This window comes from Lissotriton helveticus, chromosome 1_2 (assembly GCF_964261635.1).
Source record: "Lissotriton helveticus chromosome 1_2, aLisHel1.1, whole genome shotgun sequence".
NCBI classification, from domain to species: Eukaryota; Metazoa; Chordata; class Amphibia; order Caudata; family Salamandridae; genus Lissotriton; species Lissotriton helveticus.
In genome coordinates, this window is record NC_136058.1 from 327422086 (window position 1) to 327444260 (window position 22175).

Genomic DNA, 22175 nt, shown 5'->3' on the forward strand with positions numbered 1-22175 from the left:
ATTCCATTTTGATCATCTTTGACAGAGTCAGTGTTCCCTTGGATATTGCACTTTAATAGCATTTCAGTGTTTCCTGCTCAAAGCCTGTGAGTAAATGCAGTTTTTAACACTCGGCTTGGTATTCCCTTTGGGAAATTTCTGAAACATCATTGATCAATTTTGGAATCCGGCTCTTCCTTTCACAGCACTAAACAAAGGGAATGGACTAGGAAACCAATTGACAACTTTGTTATACTGTTTGGTGCTTTCTTGTATTGCACTGAAGAAATGGCGTAAAAAACTTGGCAGCGAAGCAGTCAATCTATTTCTCATTTCACCTGTGTCTTCAGTCTTACATATATTCCACCTCTTCTCTGTGCATGCAAAGTATGTGTTTGTTTGAAGCACTTCATTTTTGTGCAACGTAGGAACTATTTAATTTCTCCTTAAAAGCTCTGCCTACGTGCAAGATGTACGAACTATCATTGCAGTTGCAAGAAGGCTGGTCTGAAGAATCAGGCCATTTGCAAACACAAAATGGCTTTTTCTGATGTATTAAATGGAAGGTATTCGAAAGGGGTGTTTGGGTGTACCTTCCAAATACCGAATTGTAGTGGTAGGTAGAAATGTTTTTCCACCATAATTTGGCCAAAACAATCATACTTCATCACCATCTCCTTGATTGTGGTAACCAATCCTCAAATGATAAGGTGTCCCGTAAAAACCTCTTCCCCTTTAAGAATGTTTCAAAACAATAATTGTATGTAGAGGCATTGGTCCTATGTACCACTGCCTATTCAAATAAAATAACAATGAAACAAATAAATCTGTTTTTTAAATGATCCAGTTTTCCTTTAATAAATAATATTAAGGACTACTTCTCCTGTTCCACAGTTTCAAGGTTGTACTTTCTGGCACAACTTAGTATGATCCTCACACTCTTTCATGATGTACTGATATTTTGTCATTCTGATTTCACTGAAAAGCTGGGGATATAGCTCAGTGGTAAAGCATTTGACTGCAGATCAAGAGGTCCCTGGTTCTAATCCGGGTGTCCCCTCACTCTATTTTGATTCTGTTGTTTGTAATTGGGACTTTTCATCAATTCCATTTGGATCATCTTTGACAGAGTCAGTGTTCCCTTGGATATTGCACTTTAATAGCATTTCAGTGTTTCCTGCTCAAAGCCTGTGAGTAAATGCAGTTTTTAACACTAGGCTTGGTATTCCCTTTGGGAAATTTCTGAAACATCATTGATCAATTTTGGAATTCGGCTCTTCCTTTCACAGCACTAAACAAAGGGAATGGACTATGAAACCAATTGACAACTTTGTTATACTGTTTGGTGCTTTCTTGTATTGCACTGAAGAAATTGCTTATAAAACTTGGCAGCGAAGCAGTCAATCTATTTCTCATTTCACCTGTGTCTTCAGTCTTACATATATTCCACCTCTTCTCTGTGCATGCAAAGTATGTGTTTGTTTGAAGCACTTCATTTTTGTGTAACGTAGGAACTATTTAATTTCTCCTTAAAAGCTCTGCCTACTTGCAAGATGTACGAACTATCATTGCAGTTGCAAGAAGGCTGGTCGGAAGAATCAGGCCATTTGCAAACGCAAAATGGCTTTTTCTGATGTATTAAATGGAAGTTATTCGAAAGGGGTGTTTGGGTGTACCTTCCAAATACCGAATTGTAGTGGTACGTAGAAATGTTTTTCCACCATAATTTGGCCCAAAACAATCATACTTCATCACCATCTCAGTGATTGTGGTAACCAATCCTCAAATGATAAGGTGTCCCGTAAAAACCTCTTCCCCTTTAAGAATGTTTCAAAACAATCATTGTATGTAGAGGCATTGGTCCTATGTACGACTGCCTATTCAAATAAAATAACAATGAAACAAATATCTGTTTTTTAAATTATCCAGTTTTCCTTTAATAAATAATATTAAGGACTACTTCTCCTGTTCCACAGTTTCAAGGTTGTACTTTTTGGCGCAACTTAGTATGATCCTCACACTCTTTCATGATGTACTGATATTTTGTCATTCTGATTTTACTGAAATCCTGGGGATATAGCTCAGTGGTAGAGCATTTGACTGCAGATCAAGAGGTCCCTGGTTCAAATCCTGGTGTCCCCTCACCCTATTTTGATTCTGATGTTTGTAATTGGGACTTTCCATCAGTTCCATTTGGATCATCTTTGACAGAGTCAGTGTTCCCTTGGATATTGCACTTTAATGGCATTACAGTGTTTGCTTCTCAAAACCTGTGAGTAAATGCAGTTTTTAACACTCGGCTTGGTATTCCCTTTGGGAAATTTCTGAAACATCATTGATCAATTTTGGAATTCGGCTCTTCCTTTCACAGCAATGAACAAAGGGAATGGACTATGAAACCAATTGACAACTTTGTTATACTGTTTGGTGCTTTCTTGTATTGCACTGAAGAAATGGCGTATAAAACTTGGCGGCGAAGCAGTCAATCTATTTCTCATTTCACCTGTGTCTTCAGTCTTACATATATTCCACCTCTTCTCTGTGCATGCAAAGTATGTGTTTGTTTGAAGCACTTCATTTTTGTGCAACGTAGGAACTATTTAATTTCTCCTTAAAAGCTCTGCCTACTTGCAAGATGTACGAACTATCATTGCAGTTGCAAGAAGGCTGGTCTGAAGAATCAGGCCATTTGCAAACGCAAAATGGCTTTTTCTGATGTCTTAAATGGAAGGTATTCGAAAGGGGTGTTTGGGTGTACCTTCCAAATACCGAATTGCAGTGGTACGTAGAAATGTTTTTCCACCATAATTTGGCCCAAAACAATCATACTTCATCACCATCTCAGTGATTGTGGTAACCAATCCTCAAATGATAAGGTGTCCCGTAAAAACCTCTTCCCCTTTAAGAATGTTTCAAAACAATCACTGTATGTAGAGGCATTGGTCCTATGTACGACTGCCTATTCAAATAAAATAACAATGAAGCAAATATCTGTTTTTTAAATGATCCAGTTTTCCTTTAATAAATCATATTAAGGACTACTTCTCCTCTTCCACAGTTTCAAGGTTGTACTTTCTGGCACAACTTAGTATGATCCTCACACTCTTTCATGATGTACTGATATTTTGTCATTCTGATTCTTCTGAAAAGCTGGGGATATAGCTCAGTGGTAGAGCATTTGACTGCAGATCAAGAGGTCCCTGGTTCAAATCTGGGTGTCCCCTCACCCTTTTTTGATTCTGTTGTTTGTAATTGGGACTTTTCATCAATTCCATTTGGATCATCTTTGACAGAGTCAGAGTTCCCTTGGATATTGCACTTTAATAGAATTTCAGTGTTTCCTGCTCAAAGCCTGTGAGTAAATGCAGTTTTTAACACTCGGCTTGGTATTCCCTTTGGGAAATTTCTGAAACATCATTGATCAATTTTGGAATCCGGCTCTTCCTTTCACAGCACTAAACAAAGGGAATGGACTATGAAACCAATTGACAACTTTGTTATACTGTTTGGTGCTTCCTTGTATTGCACTGAAGAAATTGCGTATAAAACTTGGCAGCGAAGCAGTCAATCTATTTCTCATTTCACCTGTGTCTTCAGTCTTACATATATTCCACCTCTTCTCAGTGCATGCAAAGTATGTGTTTGTTTGAAGCACTTCATTTTTGTGCAATGTAGGAACTATTTAATTTCTCCTTAAAAGCTCTGCCTACTTGCAAGATGCACGAACTATCATTGCAGTTGCAAGAAGGCTGGTCTGAAGAATCAGGCCATTTACAAACGCAAAATGGCTTTTTCTGATGTATTAAATGGAAGTTATTCGAAAGGGGTGTTTGGGTGTACCTTCCAAATGCCGAATTGTAGTGGTACGTAGAAATGTTTTTCCACCATAATTTGGCCCAAAACAATCATACTTCATCACAATCTCAGTGATTGTGGTAACCAATCCTCAAATGATAAGGTGTCCCATGAAAACCTCTTCCCCTTTAAGAATGTTTCAAAACAATCATTGTATGTAGGGGCATTGGTCCTATGTACGACTGCCTATTCAAATAAAATAACAATGAAACAAATATCTGTTTTTTAAATGATCCAGTTTTCCTTTAATAAATAATATTAAGGACTACTTCTCCTGTTCTAAGTTTCAAGGTTGTACTTTCTGGCAGAACTTAGTATGATCCTCACACTCTTTCATGATGTACTGACATTTTGTCATTCTGTTTTTACTGTCAAGCTGTGGATATAGCTCAGTGGTAGAGCTATATTGACTGCAGATCAAGAGGTCCCTGGTTCAAATCCTGCTGTCCCCTGACCCTATTTTGATTCTGTTGTTTGTAATTGGGACTTTTCATCAATTCCATTTTGATAATCTTTGACAGAGTCAGTGTTCCCTTGGATATTGCACTTTAATAGCATTTCAGTGTTTCCTGCTCAAAGCCTGTGAGTAAATGCAGTTTTTAACACTCGGCTTGGTATTCCCTTTGGGAAATTTCTGAAACATCATTGATCAATTTTGGAATCCGGCTCTTCCTTTCACAGCACTAAACAAAGGGAATGGACTATGAAACCAATTGACAACTTTGTTATACTGTTTGGTGCTTTCTTGTATTGCACTGAAGAAATGGCGTAAAAAACTTGGCAGCGAAGCAGTCAATCTATTTCTCATTTCACCTGTGTCTTCAGTCTTACATATATTCTACCTCTTCTCTGTGCATGCAAAGTATGTGTTTGTTTGAAGCACTTCATTTTTGTGCAACGTAGGAACTATTTAATTTCTCCTTAAAAGCTCTGCCTACGTGCAAGATGTACGAACTATCATTGCAGTTGCAAGAAGGCTGGTCTGAAGAATCAGGCCATTTGCAAAAACAAAATGGCTTTTTCTGATGTATTAAATGGAAGGTATTCGAAAGGGGTGTTTGGGTGTACCTTCCAAATACCGAATTGTAGTGGTAGGTAGAAATGTTTTTCCACCATAATTTGGCCGAAACAATCATACTTCATCACCATCTCCTTGATTGTGGTAACCAATCCTCAAATGATAAGGTGTCCCGTAAAAACCTCTTCCCCTTTAAGAATGTTTCAAAACAATCATTGTATGTAGAGGCATTGGTCCTATGTACCACTGCCTATTCAAATAAAATAACAATGAAACAAATAAATCTGTTTTTTAAATGATCCAGTTTTCCTTTAATAAATAATATTAAGGACTACTTCTCCTGTTCCACAGTTTCAAGGTTGTACTTTCTGGCACAACTTAGTATGATCCTCACACTCTTTCATGATGTACTGATATTTTGTCATTCTGATTTCACTGAAAAGCTGGGGATATAGCTCAGTGGTAGAGCATTTGACTGCAGATCAAGAGGTCCCTGGTTCTAATCCGGGTGTCCCCTCACTCTATTTTGATTCTGTTGTTTGTAATTGGGACTTTTCATCAATTCCATTTGGATCATCTTTGACAGAGGCAGTGTTCCCTTGGATATTGCACTTTAATAGCATTTCAGTGTTTCCTGCTCAAAGCCTGTAAGTAAATGCAGTTTTTAACACTAGGCTTGGTATTCCCTTTGGGAAATTTCTGAAACATCATTGATCAATTTTGGAATTCGGCTCTTCCTTTCACAGCACTAAACAAAGGGAATGGACTATGAAACCAATTGACAACTTTGTTATACTGTTTGGTGCTTTCTTGTATTGCACTAAAGAAATTGCTTATAAAACTTGGCAGCGAAGCAGTCAATCTATTTCTCATTTCACCTGTGTCTTCAGTCTTACATATATTCCACCTCTTCTCTGTGCATGCAAAGTATGTGTTTGTTTGAAGCACTTCATTTTTGTGTAACGTAGGAACTATTTAATTTCTCCTTAAAAGCTCTGCCTACTTGCAAGATGTACGAACTATCATTGCAGTTGCAAGAAGGCTGGTCGGAAGAATCAGGCCATTTGCAAACGCAAAATGGCTTTTTCTGATGTATTAAATGGAAGTTATTCGAAAGGGGTGTTTGGGTGTACCTTCCAAATACCGAATTGTAGTGGTACGTAGAAATGTTTTTCCACCATAATTTGGCCCAAAACAATCATACTTCATCACCATCTCAGTGATTGTGGTAACCAATCCTCAAATGATAAGGTGTCCCGTAAAAACCTCTTCCCCTTTAAGAATGTTTCAAAACAATCATTGTATGTAGAGGCATTGGTCCTATGTAAGACTGCCTATTCAAATAAAATAACAATGAAACAAATATCTGTTTTTTAAATGATCCAGTTTTCCTTTAATAAATAATATTAAGGACTACTTCTCCTGTTCCACAGTTTCAAGGTTGTACTTTCTGGCACAACTTAGTATGATCCTCACACTCTTTCAATATGTACTGATATTTTGTCATTCTAATTTTATTGAAAAGCTGGGGATATAGCTCAGTGGTAGAGCATTTGACTGCAGATCAAGAGGTCCCTGGTCCAAATCCGGGTGTCCCCTCACCCTATTTTGATTCTGTTGTTTGTAATTGGGACTTTTCATCAATTCCATTTGGATCATCTTTGACAGAGTCAGTGTTCCCTTGGATATTGCACTTTAATAGCATTTCAGTGTTTCCTGCTCAAAACATGTGAGTAAATGCAGTTTTTAACACCCTGCTTGTTATTCCCTTTGGGAAATTTCTGAAACATCATTGATCAATTTTGGAATTTGGCTCTTCCTTTCACAGCACTAAACAAAGGGAATGGACTATGAAACCAATTGACAACTTTGTTATACTGTTTGGTGATTTCTTGTATTGCACTGAAGAAATGGCGTATACAACTTGGCAGCGAAGCAGTCAATCTATTTCTCATTTCACCTGTGTCTTCAGTCTTACATATATTCCACCTCTTCTCTGTGCATGCAAAGTATATGTTTGTTTGAAGCACTTCGTTTTTGTGCAACGTAGGAAATATTTAATTTCTCCTTAAAAGCTCTGCCTACTTGCAAGATGTACAAACTATCATTGCAGTTGCAAGAAGGCTGGTCTGAAGAATCAGGCCATTTGCAAACGCAAAATGGCTTTTTCTGATGTATTAAATGGAAGGTATTTGAAAGGGGTGTTTGGGTGTACCTTCCAAATACCGAATTGTAGTGGTACGTAGAAATGTTTTTCCACCATAATTTGGCCCAAAACAATCATATTTCATCACCATCTCAGTGATTGTGGTAACCAATCCTCAAACGATAAGGTGTCCCGTAAAAACCTCTTCCCCTTTAAGAATGTTTCAAAACAATCATTGTATGTAGAGGCATTGGTCCTATGTAAGACTGCCTATTCAAATAAAATAACAATGAAACAAATATCTGTTTTTTAAATGATCCAGTTTTCCTTTAATAAATAATATTAAGGACTACTTCTCCTGTTCCACAGTTTCAAGGTTGTACTTTCTGGCACAACTTAGTATGATCCTCACACTCTTTCAATATGTACTGATATTTTGTCATTCTGATTTTCTTGAAAAGCTGGGGATATAGCTCAGTGGTAGAGCATTTGACTGCAGATCAAGAGGTCCCTGGTCCAAATCCGGGTGTCCCCTCACCCTATTTTGATTCTGTTGTTTGTAATTGGGACTTTTCATCAATTCCATTTGGATCATCTTTGACAGAGTCAGTGTTCCCTTGGATATTGCACTTTAATAGCATTTCAGTGTTTCCTGCTCAATACCTGTGAGTAAATGCAGTTTTTAACACTCTGCTTGTTATTCCCTTTGGGAAATTTCTGAAACATCATTGATTAATTTTGGAATTCGGCTCTTCCTTTCACAGCACTAAACAAAGGGAATGGACTATGAAACCAATTGACAACTTTGTTATACTGTTTGGTGCTTTCTTGTATTGCACTGAAGAAATGGCGTATACAACTTGGCAGCGAAGCAGTCAATCTATTTCTCATTTCACCTGTGTCTTCAATCTTACATATATTCCACCTCTTCTCTGTGCATGCAAAGTATGTGTTTGTTTGAAGCACTTCATTTTTGTGCAACGTAGGAACTATTAAATTTCTCCTTAAAAGCTCTGCCTACGTGCAAGATGTACGAACTATCATTGCAGTTGCAAGAAGGCTGGTCTGAAGAATCAGGCCATTTGCAAACGCAAAATGGCTTTTTCTGATGTATTAAATGGAAGGTATTCGAAAGGGGTGTTTGGGTGTACCTTCCAAATACCGAATTGTAGTGGTACGTAGAAATGTTTTTCCACCATAATTTGGCCCAAAACAATCATACTTCATCACCATCTCCGTGATTGTGGTAACCAATCCTCAAATGATAAGGTGTCCCGTAAAAACCTCTTCCCCTTTAAGAATGTTTCAAAACAATCACTGTATGTAGAGCCATTGGTCCTATGTACCACTGCCTATTCAAATAAAATAACAATGAAACAAATAAATCTGTTTTTTAAATGATCCAGTTTTCCTTTAATAAATAATATTAAGGACTACTTCTCCTGTTCCACAGTTTCAAGGTTGTACTTTCTGGCACAACTTAGTATGATCCTCACACTCTTTCATGATGTACTGATATTTTGTCATTCTGACTTTACTGAAAGGCTGGGGATATAGCTCAGTGGTAGAGCATTTGACTGCAGATCAAGATGTCCCTGGTTCAAATCCGGGTGTCCCCTCACCCTATTTTGATTCTGTTGTTTGTAATTGGGACTTTTCATCAATTCCATTTGGATCATCTTTGACAGAGTCAGTGTTCCCTTGGATATTGCACTTTAATAGCATTTCAGTGTTTCCTGCTCAAAACCTGTGAGTAAATGCAGTTTTTAACACTCGGCTTGTTATTCCCTTTGGGAAATGTCTGAAACATCATTGATCAATTTTGGAATTCGGCTCTTCCTTTCACAGCACTAAACAAAGGGAATGGACTATGAAACCAATTGACAACTTTGTTATACTGTTTGGTGCTTTCTTGTAATGCACTGAAGAAATGGTGTATAAAACTTGGCAGCGAAGCAGTCAATCTATTTCTCATTTCACCTGTGTCTTCAGTCTTACATATATTCCACCTCTTCTCTGTGCATGCAAAGTATGTGTTTGTTTGAAGCACTCCATTTTTGTGCAACGTAGGAACTATTTAATTTCTCCTTAAAAGCTCTGCCTACGTGCAAGATGCACAAACTATCATTGCAGTTGCAAGAAGGCTGGTCTGAAGAATCAGGCCATTTGCAAACGCAAAATGGCTTTTTCTGATGTATTAAATGGAAGGTATTCGAAAGGGGTGTTTGGGTGTACCTTCCAAATACCGAATTGTAGTGGTACATAGAAATGTTTTTCCACCATAATTTGGCCCAAAACAATCATACTTCATCACCATCTCAGTGATTGTGGTAACCAATCCTCAAATGATAAGGTGTCCCGTAAAAACCTCTTCCCCTTTAAGAATGTTTCAAAACAATCATTTTATGTAGAGGCATTGGTTCTATGTACCACTGCCTATTCAAATAAAATAACAATGAAACAAATATCTGTTTTTTAAATGATCTAGTTTTCCTTTAATAAATAATATTAAGGACTACTTCTCCTGTTCCACAGTTTCGAGGTTGTACTTTCCGGAACAACTTAGTATGATCCACTCACTCTTTCATGATGTACTGACATTTTGTCATTCTGTTTTTACTGTAAAGCTGGGGATATAGCTCAGTGGTAGAGCTATATTGACTGCAGATCAAGAGGTCCCTGGTTCAAATCCTGCTGTCCCCTGACCCTATTTTGATTCTGTTGTTTGTAATTGGGACTTTTCATCAATTCCATTTTGATCATCTTTGACAGAGTCAGTGTTCCCTTGGATATTGCACTTTAATAGCATTTCAGTGTTTCCTGCTCAAAGCCTGTGAGTAAATGCAGTTTTTAACACTCGGCTTGGTATTCCCTTTGGGAAATTTCTGAAACATCATTGATCAATTTTGGAATCCGGCTCTTCCTTTCACAGCACTAAACAAAGGGAATGGACTATGAAACCAATTGACAACTTTGTTATACTGTTTGGTGCTTTCTTGTATTGCACTGAAGAAATTGCTTATAAAACTTGGCAGCGAAGCAGTCAATCTATTTCTCATTTCAACTGTGTCTTCAGTCTTACATATATTCCACCTCTTCTCTGTGCATGCAAAGTATGTGTTTGTTTGAAGCACTCCATTTTTGTGCAACGTAGGAACTATTTAATTTCTCCTTAAAAGCTCTGCCTACGTGCAAGATGTACGAACTATCATTGCAGTTGCAAGAAGGCTGGTTTGAAGAATCAGGCCATTTGCAAATGCAAAATGGCTTTTTCTGATGTATTAAATGGAAGGTATTCAAAAGGGGTGTTTGGGTGTACCTTCCAAATACCGAATTTTAGTGGTACGTACAAATGTTTTTCCACCATAATTTGGCCCAAAACAATCATACTTCATCACCATCTCCATGATTGTGGTAACCAATCCTCAAATGATAAGGTGTCCCGTAAAAACCTCTTCCCCTTTAAGAATGTTTCAAAACAATCATTGTATGTAGAGGCATTAGTCCTATGTACCACTGCCTATTCAAATAAAAAAACAATTAAACAAATAAATCTGTTTTTTAAATGATCCAGTTTTCCTTTAATAAATAATATTAAGGACTACTTCTCCTGTTCCACAGTTTCAAGGTTGACCTTTCTGGCACAACTTAGTATGATCCTCACACTCTTTCAATATGTACTGATATTTTGTCATTCTGATTTTACTGAAAAGCTGGGGATATAGCTCAGTGCTAGAGCATTTGACTGCAGATCAAGAGGTCCTTGGTTCAAAGCCGGGTGTCCCGTCACCCTATTTTGATTCTGTTGTTTGTAATTTAGACTTTTCATCAATTCCTTTTGGATCATCTTTGACAGAGTCAGTGTTCCCTTGGATATTGCACTTTAATAGCATTTCAGTGGTTCCTGCTCAAAGCCTGTGAGTAAATGCAGTTTTTAACACTCGGCTTGGTATTCCCTTTGGGAAATTTCTGAAACATCATTGATCAATTTGGAATTCGGCTCTTCCTTTCACAGCATTAAACAAAGGGAATGGACTATGAAACCAATTGACAACTTTGTTATACTGTTTGGTGCTTTCTTGTATTGCACTGAAGAAATGGCGTATAAAACTTGGCAGCGAAGCAGTCAATCTATTTCTCATTTCACCTGTGTCTTCAGTCTTACATATATTCCACCTCTTCTCTGTGCATGCAAAGTATGTGTTTGTTTGAAGCACTTCATTGTTGTGCAACGCAGGAACTATTTATTTCTCCTTAAAAGCTCTGCCTACGTGCAAGATGTACGAACTATCATTGCAGTTGCAAGAAGGCTGGTCTGAAGGATCAGGCCATTTGCAAACGCAAAATGGCTTTTTCTGATGTATTAAATGGAAGGTATTCGAAAGGGGTGTTTGGGTGTACCTTCCAAATACCGAATTGTAGTGGTACGTAGAAATGTTTTTCCACCATAATTTGGCCCAAAACAATCATACTTCATCACCATCTCCGTGATTGTGGTAACCAATCCTCAAATGATAAGGTGTCTCGTTAAAACCTCTTCCCCTTTAAGAATGTTTCAAAACAATCATTGTATGTAGAGGCATTGGTCCTATGTACCACTGCCTATTCAAATAAAATAACAATGAAACAAATATCTGTTTTTTAAATGATCCAGTTTTCCTTTAATAAATAATATTAAGGACTACTTCTCCTGTTCCACAGTTTCAAGGTTGTACTTTCCGGAACAACTTAGTATGATCCTCTCACTCTTTCATGATGTATTGATATTTTGTCATTCTGAATTTACGTTAAAGCTGGGGATATAGCTCAGTGGTAGAGCATTTGACTGCAGATCAAGGGGTCCCTGGTTCAAATCCTGGTGTCCCCTCACCCTATTTTGATTCTGTTGTTTGTAATTGGGACTTTCCATCAATTCCATTTGGATCATCTTTGACAGAGTCAGTGTTCCCTTGGATATTGCATTTTAATGGCATTACAGTGTTTGCTTCTCAAAACCTGTGAGTAAATGCAGTTTTTAACACTCGGCTTGGTATTCCCTTTGGGAAATTTCTGAAACATCATTGATCAATTTTGGAATTCGGCTCTTCCTTTCACAGCACTAAACAAAGGGAATGGACTATGAAACCAATTGACAACTTTGTTATACTGTTTGGTGCTTTCTTGTATTGCACGGAAGAAATGGCGTATAAAACTTGGCAGCGAAGCAGTCAATCTATTTCTCATTTCACCTGTGTCTTCAGTCTTACATATATTCCACCTCTTCTCTGTGCATGCAAAGTATGTGTTTGTTTGAAGCACTTTATTTTTGTGCAACGTAGGAACTATTTAATTTCTCCTTAAAAGCTCTGCCTACGTGCAAGATGTACGAACTATCACTGCAGTTGCTAGAAGGCTGGTCTGAAGAATCAGGCCATTTGCAAACGCAAAATGGCTTTTTCTGATGTATTAAATGGAAGGTATTCGAAAGGGGTGTTTGGGTGTACCTTCCAAATACCGAATTGTAGTGGTACGTAGAAATGTTTTTCCACCATAATTTGGCCCAAAACAATCATACTTCATCACCATCTCAGTGATTGTGGTAACCAATCCTCAAATGATAAGGTGTCCCGTAAAAACCTCTTCCCCTTTAAGAATGTTTCAAAACAATCATTGTATGTAGAGGCATTGGTCCTATGTACCACTGCCTATTCAAATAAAATCACAATGAAACAAATATCTGTTTTTTAAATGATCCAGTTTTCCTTTAATAAATAATATTAAGGACTACTTCTCCTGTTCCACAGTTTCAAGGTTGACCTTTCTGGCACAACTTAGTATGATCCTCACACTCTTTCAATATGTACTGATATTTTGTCATTCTGATTTTACTGAAAAGCTGGGGATATAGCTCAGTGGTAGAGCATTTGACTGCAGATCAAGAGGTCCTTGGTTCAAAGCCGGGTGTCCCGTCACCCTATTTTGATTCTGTTGTTTGTAATTTAGACTTTTCATCAATTCCTTTTGGATCATCTTTGACAGAGTCAGTGTTCCCTTGGATATTGCACTTTAATAGCATTTCAGTGGTTCCTGCTCAAAGCCTGTGAGTAAATGCAGTTTTTAACACTCGGCTTGGTATTCCCTTTGGGAAATTTCTGAAACATCATTGATCAATTTGGAATTCGGCTCTTCCTTTCACAGCATTAAACAAAGGGAATGGACTATGAAACCAATTGACAACTTTGTTATACTGTTTGGTGCTTTCTTGTATTGCACTGAAGAAATGGCGTATAAAACTTGGCAGCGAAGCAGTCAATCTATTTCTCATTTCACCTGTGTCTTCAGTCTTACATATATTCCACCTCTTCTCTGTGCATGCAAAGTATGTGTTTGTTTGAAGCACTTCATTTTTGTGCAACGTGGGAACTATTTAATTTCTCCTTAAAAGCTCTGCCTACGTGCAAGATGTACGAACTATCATTGCAGTTGCAAGAAGGCTGGTCTGAAGGATCAGGCCATTTGCAAACGCAAAATGGCTTTTTCTGATGTATTAAATGGAAGGTATTCGAAAGGGGTGTTTGGGTGTACCTTCCAAATACCGAATTGTAGTGGTACGTAGAAATGTTTTTCCACCATAATTTGGCCCAAAACAATCATACTTCATCACCATCTCCGTGATTGTGGTAACCAATCCTCAAATGATAAGGTGTCTCGTTAAAACCTCTTCCCCTTTAAGAATGTTTCAAAACAATCATTGTATGTAGAGGCATTGGTCCTATGTACCACTGCCTATTCAAATAAAATAACAATGAAACAAATATCTGTTTTTTAAATGATCCAGTTTTCCTTTAATAAATAATATTAAGGACTACTTCTCCTGTTCCACAGTTTCAAGGTTGTACTTTCCGGAACAACTTAGTATGATCCTCTCACTCTTTCATGATGTATTGATATTTTGTCATTCTGAATTTACGGTAAAGCTGGGGATATAGCTCAGTGGTAGAGCATTTGACTGCAGATCAAGGGGTCCCTGGTTCAAATCCTGGTGTCCCCTCACCCTATTTTGATTCTGTTGTTTGTAATTGGGACTTTCCATCAATTCCATTTGGATCATCTTTGACAGAGTCAGTGTTCCCTTGGATATTGCATTTTAATGGCATTACAGTGTTTGCTTCTCAAAACCTGTGAGTAAATGCAGTTTTTAACACTCGGCTTGGTATTCCCTTTGGGAAATTTCTGAAACATCATTGATCAATTTTGGAATTCGGCTCTTCCTTTCACAGCACTAAACAAAGGGAATGGACTATGAAACCAATTGACAACTTTGTTATACTGTTTGGTGCTTTCTTGTATTGCACGGTAGAAATGGCGTATAAAACTTGGCAGCGAAGCAGTCAATCTATTTCTCATTTCACCTGTGTCTTCAGTCTTACATATATTCCACCTCTTCTCTGTGCATGCAAAGTATGTGTTTGTTTGAAGCACTTTATTTTTGTGCAACGTAGGAACTATTTAATTTCTCCTTAAAAGCTCTGCCTACGTGCAAGATGTACGAACTATCACTGCAGTTGCTAGAAGGCTGGTCTGAAGAATCAGGCCATTTGCAAACGCAAAATGGCTTTTTCTGATGTATTAAATGGAAGGTATTCGAAAGGGGTGTTTGGGTGTACCTTCCAAATACCGAATTGTAGTGGTACGTAGAAATGTTTTTCCACCATAATTTGGCCCAAAACAATCATACTTCATCACCATCTCAGTGATTGTGGTAACCAATCCTCAAATGATAAGGTGTCCCGTAAAAACCTCTTCCCCTTTAAGAATGTTTCAAAACAATCATTGTATGTAGAGGCATTGGTCCTATGTACCACTGCCTATTCAAATAAAATCACAATGAAACAAATATCTGTTTTTTAAATGATCCAGTTTTCCTTTAATAAATAATATTAAGGACTACTTCTCCTGTTCCACAGTTTCAAGGTTGTACTTTCTGGCACAACTTAGTATGATCCTCACACTCTTTCATGATGTACTGATATTTTGTCATTCTGATTTTACTGAAAAGCTGTGGATATAGCTCAGTGGTAGAGCATTTGACTGCAGATCAAGAGGTCCCTGGTTCAAATCCGGGTCTCCCCTCACCCTATTTTGATTCTGTTGTTTGTAATTGGGACTTTTCATCAATTCCATTTGGATCATCTTTGACAGAGTCAGTGTTCCCTTGGATATTGCACTTTAATAGCATTTCAGTGTTTCATGCTCAAAACCTGTGAGTAAATGCAGTTTTTAACACTCGGCTTGGTATTCCCTTTGGGAAATTTCTGAAACATCATTGATCAATTTTGGAATTAGGCTCTTCGTTTCACAGCTCTAAACAAAGGGAATGGACTATGAAACCAATTGACAACTTTGTTATACTGTTTGGTGCTTTCTTGTATTGCACTGAAGAAATGGCGTATAAAACTTGGCAGCGAAGCAGTCAATCTATTTCTCATTTCACCTGTGTCTTCAGTCTTACATATATTCCACCTCTTCTCTGTGCATGCAAAGTATGTGTTTGTTTAAAGCACTTCATTTTTGTGCAACGTGGGAACTATTTAATTTCTCCTTAAAAGCTCTGCCTACGTGCAAGATGTACGAACTATCATTGCAGTTGCAAGAAGGCTGGTCTGAAGAATCAGGCCATTTGCAAACGCAAAATGGCTTTTTCTGATGTATTAAATGGAAGGTATTCGAAAGGGGTGTTTGGGTGTTCTTTCCAAATACCGAATTTTAGTGGTACGTAGAAATGTTTTTCCACCATAATTTGGCCCAAAACAATCATACTTCATCACCATCTCCGTGATTGTGGTAACCAATCCTCAAATGATAAGGTGACCCGTAAAAACCTCTTCCCCTTTAAGAATGTTTCAAAACAATCATTGTATGTAGAGGCATTGGTCCTATGTACCACTGCCTATTCAAATAAAATAACAATGAAACAAATAAATCTGTTTTTTAACTGATCCAGTTTACCTTTATTAAATAATACTAAGGACTACTTCTTCTGTTCCACAGTTTCAAGGTTGTACTTTCTGGCACCACTTAGTATGATCCTCACACTCTTTCATGATGTACTGATATTTTGTCATTCTGATCTTACTGAAAAGCTGAGAATATAGCTCAGTGGTGGAGCATTTGACTGCAGATCAAGAGGTCCCTGGTTCATATCTGCGTGTCCCCTCACCCTATTTTGATTCTGTTGTTTGTAATTGGGACTTTTCATCAATTCCATTTGGATCATCTTTGACAGAGTCAGTGTTCCCTTGGATATTGCACTTTAATAGCATTTCAGTGTTTCCTGCTCAAAGCCTGTGAGTAAATGCAGTTTTTAACACTCGCCTTTGGTATTCCCTTTGGGAAATTTCTGAAATATCATTGATCAATTTTGGAATTCGGCTCTTCCTTTCACAGCACTAAACAAAGGGAATGGACTATGAAACCAATTGACAACTTTGTTATACTGTTTGGTGCTTTCTTGTATTGCACTGAAGAAATGGCGTATAAAACTTGGCAGCGAAGCAGTCAATCTATTTCTCATTTCACCTGTGTCTTCAGTCTTACATATATTCCACCTCTTCTCTGTGCATGCAAAGTATGTGTTTGTTTGAAGCACTTCATTTTTGTGCAACGTAGGAACTATTTAATTTCTCCTTAAAAGCTCTGCCTACGTGCAAGATGTACGAACTATCATTGCAGTTGCAGGAAGGCTGGTCTGAAGAATAAGGCCATTTGCAAACGCAAAATGGCTTTTTCTGATGTATTAAATGGAAGGTATTCGAAAGGGGTGTTTGGGTGTACCTTCCAAATACCGAATTGTAGTGGTACGTATAAATGTTTTTGCACCATAATTTGGCCAAAACAATCATACTTCATCACCATCTCCGTGATTGTGGTAACCAATCCTCAAATGATAAGGTGTCCCGTAAAAACCTCTTCCCCTTTAAGAATGTTTCAAAACAATCATTGTATATAGAGGCATTGGTCCTATGTACCACTGCCTATTCAAATAAAATAACAATGAAACAAATATCTGTTTTTTAAATGATCCAGTTTTCCTTTAATAAATAATATTAAGGACTACTTCTCCTGTTCCACAGTTTCAAGGTTGTACTTTCCGGAACAACTTCGTATGATCCTCTCACTCTTTCATGATGTACTGATATTTTGTCATTCTGATTTTACTGTAAAGCTGGGGATATAGCTCAATGGTAGAGCATTTGACTGCAGATCAAGAGGTCCCTGGTTCAAATCCTGGTGTCCCCTCACCCTATTTTGATTCTGTTGTTTGTAATTGGGACTTTTCATCAATTCCATTTGGATCATCTTTGACAGAGTCAGTGTTCCCTTGGATATTGCACTTTAATAACATTTCAGTGTTTCCTGCTCAAAGCCTGTGAGTAAATGCAGTTTTAAACACTCAGCTTGGTATTCCCTTTGGGAAATTTCTGAAACATCATTGATCAATTTTGGAATTCGGCTCTTCCTTTCACAGCACTAAACAAAGGGAATGTACTATGAAACCAATTGACAACTTTGTTATACTGTTTGGTGCTTTCTTGTATTGCACTGAAGAAATGGCGTATAAAACTTGGCAGCGAAGCAGTCAATCTATTTCTCATTTCACCTTTGTCTTCAGTCTTGCATATATTCCACCTCTTCTCGTGCATGCAAAGTATGTGTTTGTTTGAAGCACTTCATTTTTGTGCAACGTAGGAACTATTTATTTCTACTTAAAAGCTCTGCCTACGGGCAAGATGTACGAACTATCTTTGCAGTTGCAAGAAGGCTGGTCTGAAGAATCAGGCCATTTGCAAACGCAAAATGGCTTTTTCTGATGTATTAAATGGAAGGTATTCGAAAGGGGTGTTTGGGTGTACCTTCCAAATACCGAATTGTAGTGGTACGTAGAAATGTTTTTCCGCCATAATTTGGCACAAAACAATCATACTTCATCACCATCTCAGTGATTGTGGTAACCAATCCTAAAATGATAAGGTGTCCCGTAAAAACCTCTTCCCCTTTAAGAATGTTTCAAAACAATCATTGTATGTAGAGGCATTGGTCCTATGTACCACTGCCTATTCAAATAAAATAACAATGAAACAAATATCTGTTTTTTAAATGATCCAGTTTTCCTTTAATAAATAATATTAAGGACTACTTCTCCTGTTCCACAATTTCAAGGTTGTACTTTCCGGAACAACTTCGTATGATCCTCTCACTCTTTCATGATGTACTGATATTTTGTCATTCTGAGTTTACTGTAAAGCTGGGGATATAGCTCAGTGGTAGAGCATTTGACTGCAGATCAAGAGGTCCCTGGTTCAAATCCTGGTGTCCCCTCACCCTATTTTGATTCTGTTGTTTGTAATTGGGACTTTTCATCAATTCCATTTGGATCATTTTTGACAGAGTCAGTGTTCCCTTGGATATTGCACTTTAATAGCATTTCAGTGTTTGCTTCTCAAAACCTGTGAGTAAATGCAGTTTTTAACACTCGGCTTGTTATTCCCTTTGGGAAATTTCTGAAACATCATTGATCAAATTTGGAATTCTGCTCTTCCTTTCACAGCACTAAACAAAGGGAATGGACTATGAAACCAATTGACAACTTTGTTATACTGTTTGGTGCTTTCTTGTATTGCACTGAAGAAATGGCGTATAAAACTTGGCAGCGAAGCAGTCAATCTATTTCTCATTTCACCTGTGTCTTCAGTCTTACATATATTCCACCTCTACTCTGTGCATGCAAAGTATGTGTTTGTTTGAAGCACTTCATTTTTGTGCAACGTAGGAACTATTTAATTGCTCCTTAAAAGCTCTGCCTACGTGCAAGATGTACGAACTATCATTGCAGTTGCTAGAAGGCTGGTCTGAAGAATCAGGCCATTTGCAAACGCAAAATGGCTTTTTCTGATGTATTAAATGGAAGGTATTCGAAAGGGGTGTTTGGGTGTACCTTCCAAATACCGAATTGTAGTGGTACGTAGAAATGTTTTTCCACCATAATTTGGCCCAAAACAATCATACTTCATCACCATCTCCGTGATTGTGGTAACCAATCCTCAAATGATAAGGTGTCCCGTAAAAATCTCTTCCCCTTTAAGAATGTTTCAAAACAATCATTGTATGTAGAGGCATTGGTCCTATGTACCACTGCCTGTTCAAATAAAATAACAATGAAACAAATAAATCTGTTTTTTAAATGATCCACTTTTCCTTTAATAAATAATATTAAGGACTACTTCTCCTGTTCCACAGTTTCAAGGTTGTACTTTCTGGCACAACTTAGTATGATCCTCACACTCTTTCAATATGTACTGATATTTTGTCATTCTGACTTTACTGAAAAGCTGGGGATATAGCTCAGTGGTAGAGCATTTGACTGCAGATCAAGAGGTCCCTGGTTCAAATCCGGGTGTCCCCTCACCCTATCTTGATTCTGTTGTTTGTAATTAGGACTTTCCATCAATTCCATTTGGATCATCTTTGACAGAGTCAGTGTTCCCTTGGATATTGCATTTTAATGGTATTAGTGTTTGCTTCTCAAAACCTGAGTAAATGCCGTTTTTAACACTCGGCTTGGTATTCCCTTTGGGAAATTTCTGAAACATCATTGATCAATTTTGGAATTCGGCTCTTCCTTTCACAGCACTAAACAAAGGGAATGGACTATAAAACCAATTGACAACTTTGTTATACTGTTTGGTGCTTTCTTGTATTGCACTGAAGAAATGGCGTATAAAACTTGGCGGCGAAGCAGTCATTCTATTTCTTATTTCACCTCTGTCTTCAGTCTTACCTATATTTCACCTCTTCTCTGTGCATGCAAAGTATGTGTTTGTTTGAAGCACTTCATTTTTGTGCAATGTAGGAACTATTTAATTTCTCCTTAAAAGCTCTGCCTACGTGCAAGATGTACGAACTATCATTGCAGTTGCAAGAAGGCTGGTCTGAAGAATCAGGCCATTTGCAAACGCAAAATGGCTTTTTCTGATGTATTAAATGGAAGGTATTCGAAAGGGGTGTTTGGGTGTACCTTCCAAATACCGAATTGTAGTGGTACGTAGAAATGTTTTTCCACCATAATTTGGCCAAAACAATCATACTTCATCACCATCTCCGTGATTGTGGTAACCAATCCTCAAATGATAAGGTGTCTCGTAAAAACCTCTTCCCCTTTAAGAATGTTTCAAAACAATCATTGTATGTAGAGGCATTGGTCCTATGTACCACTGCCTATTCAAATAAAATAACAATGAAACAAATAAATCTGTTTTTAAATGATCCAGTTTTCCTTTAATAAATAATATTAAGGACTACTTCTCCTGTTCCACAGTTTCAAGGTTGTACTTTCTGGGACAACTTAGTATGATCCTCACACTCTTTCATGATGTACTGATATTTTGTCATTCTGACATTACTAAAAAGCTGGGGATATAGCTCAGTGGTAGAGCATTTGACTGCAGATTAAGAGGTCCTTGGTTCTAATCCGGGTGGCCCCTCACCCTATTTTGATTCTGTTGTTTGTAATTGGGACTTTTCATCAATTCCATTTGGATCATCTTTGACAGAGTCAGTGTTCCCTTGGATATTGCACTTTAATAGCATTTCAGTGTTTCCTGCTCAAATCCTGTGAGTGAACGCAGTTTTTAACACTCTGCTTGGTATTCCCTTTGGGAAATTTCTGAAACATCATTGATCAATTTTGGAATTCGGCTCTTCCTTTCACAGCACTAAACAAAGGGAATGGACTATGAAACCAATTGACAACTGTGTTATACTGTTTGGTGCTTTCTTGTATTGCACTGAAGAAATGACGTATAAAACTTGGCAGCGAAGCAGTCAATCTATTTCTCATTTCACCTGTGTCTTCAGTCTTTTTTTTTTTTGAGAACCTTTATTGTCACTTCAAGTAAATACCAGTATGGGCCTACAACCACCCCGGCCGGCCGCTAGTCAAGTCATAAGTACAGCAAATCAATGTAGAAAAATACAGCAGCCCGAAAATCGGGGTCTAATAAGTGTCCAGGATATAACTTGTATTCAAGCGTACTGTGCAAGATTCCGGATTTGAGAAGATTCATTTTTCAATAAAGAAAAACTCAGAATCAATGCCATACGGTCATACATGGTCCTACAATAGCAAGCATGAAGCAGGAAATCCGCAAATACGTGTGAAGTATTGGGGGTAAGGCACACGAGTCAGGATAAATGTAAAAACAAACACGTTTCGTAGCAAAGCTGCACCCCACCCCTCAAAACGAAACATACTGTAGGAAACATGAAAAACGACGACACCAAAAAGGAAGAAAGACAAAGGGCATAGAAACAAAGAAAGGACAAATTAACAAACCCCATACCCCTACCCCCCACCCTGCACCCCTGCAGAAGGCTACAGCCTATCCCCCCCCAGCAGCGTGCCTGTCGCCCTAAATAAGAGACCCGAAATATAGAAAAAGAGAAAAAATGTGGGGAAGGGCCATCGATCTGGCCACCCGGCCCCCTCCCCCACCACCGCACACAATAAACATCCTAAAAGCAAGATCAGAATAGCCATGAAAAACATTAATCACCGATAGCACAATCAATAACATCCCCGTTGAGTGTCCCCCAAATCACCGTCAGCCAACAATAAGTTCCACTATGTCCTAGACGATCTCACCCTTGGCCTTTTCTATCAGTAGTACCAACATACGTCCACTTATCAATCGGCATATAGAGCAGCGTGGAGGGTCCAAGTGATCCGGGCGGACCGGGCAGTGTTGTTACTCCATGGGACCTCAGCCACCAAACCCCAGCCGAATATGTATGGCGGAAATCCGTCTGTGTCAGTGTCGACCCCGAAAACATCCTCCAGTCCGAACACAGTCTCACCAGCCGGGGAAAGAGAGTCACACCATCCGATAAGCGCTGAAACGCCGCCGGGGCAGCCCAAACCATGGATCGACGTTGTTTCCCCAGCCGCCGTATGGATAAGTGCCCCGACGAGTCTCTCACATGTACAACAGAGCTGTCCAAAGCGATCTCATGAACCGGGTCTTCCAGTGTCTCCACGTAGGCGTAGCGGGAGCACTCATCACTGACGCAGAGGTGGGCACATCGGCGCTTCCTTGAGATCGAACTATGCCCGTGTGGAACGGTGGGACAACAATGGCGGCC

At 38.4% G+C, this 22175-nt stretch overlaps 11 non-coding genes across 11 annotated transcripts; all 11 read left to right on the forward strand.

The window, feature by feature from the left end:
* The first annotated feature begins 2049 nt into the window (after positions 1-2049).
* Positions 2050-2121, forward strand: TRNAC-GCA (transfer RNA cysteine (anticodon GCA)). Its single transcript has one exon. It is a non-coding gene; the product is annotated as a tRNA-Cys (tRNA).
* Positions 2122-3131: 1010 nt separating this feature from the next.
* On the forward strand, positions 3132-3203 carry TRNAC-GCA (transfer RNA cysteine (anticodon GCA)). The gene has a single exon. It is a non-coding gene; the product is annotated as a tRNA-Cys (tRNA).
* Positions 3204-5297: 2094 nt separating this feature from the next.
* TRNAC-GCA (transfer RNA cysteine (anticodon GCA)) lies at positions 5298-5369 on the forward strand. The gene has a single exon. It is a non-coding gene; the product is annotated as a tRNA-Cys (tRNA).
* A 1010-nt stretch (positions 5370-6379) lies between these two features.
* Positions 6380-6451, forward strand: TRNAC-GCA (transfer RNA cysteine (anticodon GCA)). Its single transcript has one exon. It is a non-coding gene; the product is annotated as a tRNA-Cys (tRNA).
* Positions 6452-7461: 1010 nt separating this feature from the next.
* TRNAC-GCA (transfer RNA cysteine (anticodon GCA)) lies at positions 7462-7533 on the forward strand. Its single transcript has one exon. It is a non-coding gene; the product is annotated as a tRNA-Cys (tRNA).
* A 1012-nt stretch (positions 7534-8545) lies between these two features.
* Positions 8546-8617, forward strand: TRNAC-GCA (transfer RNA cysteine (anticodon GCA)). The gene has a single exon. It is a non-coding gene; the product is annotated as a tRNA-Cys (tRNA).
* Positions 8618-11793: 3176 nt separating this feature from the next.
* On the forward strand, positions 11794-11865 carry TRNAC-GCA (transfer RNA cysteine (anticodon GCA)). Its single transcript has one exon. It is a non-coding gene; the product is annotated as a tRNA-Cys (tRNA).
* Positions 11866-13956: 2091 nt separating this feature from the next.
* Positions 13957-14028, forward strand: TRNAC-GCA (transfer RNA cysteine (anticodon GCA)). Its single transcript has one exon. It is a non-coding gene; the product is annotated as a tRNA-Cys (tRNA).
* Positions 14029-17204: 3176 nt separating this feature from the next.
* Positions 17205-17276, forward strand: TRNAC-GCA (transfer RNA cysteine (anticodon GCA)). Its single transcript has one exon. It is a non-coding gene; the product is annotated as a tRNA-Cys (tRNA).
* A 1008-nt stretch (positions 17277-18284) lies between these two features.
* Positions 18285-18356, forward strand: TRNAC-GCA (transfer RNA cysteine (anticodon GCA)). Its single transcript has one exon. It is a non-coding gene; the product is annotated as a tRNA-Cys (tRNA).
* Positions 18357-19368: 1012 nt separating this feature from the next.
* TRNAC-GCA (transfer RNA cysteine (anticodon GCA)) lies at positions 19369-19440 on the forward strand. The gene has a single exon. It is a non-coding gene; the product is annotated as a tRNA-Cys (tRNA).
* Positions 19441-22175: the final 2735 nt, after the last annotated feature.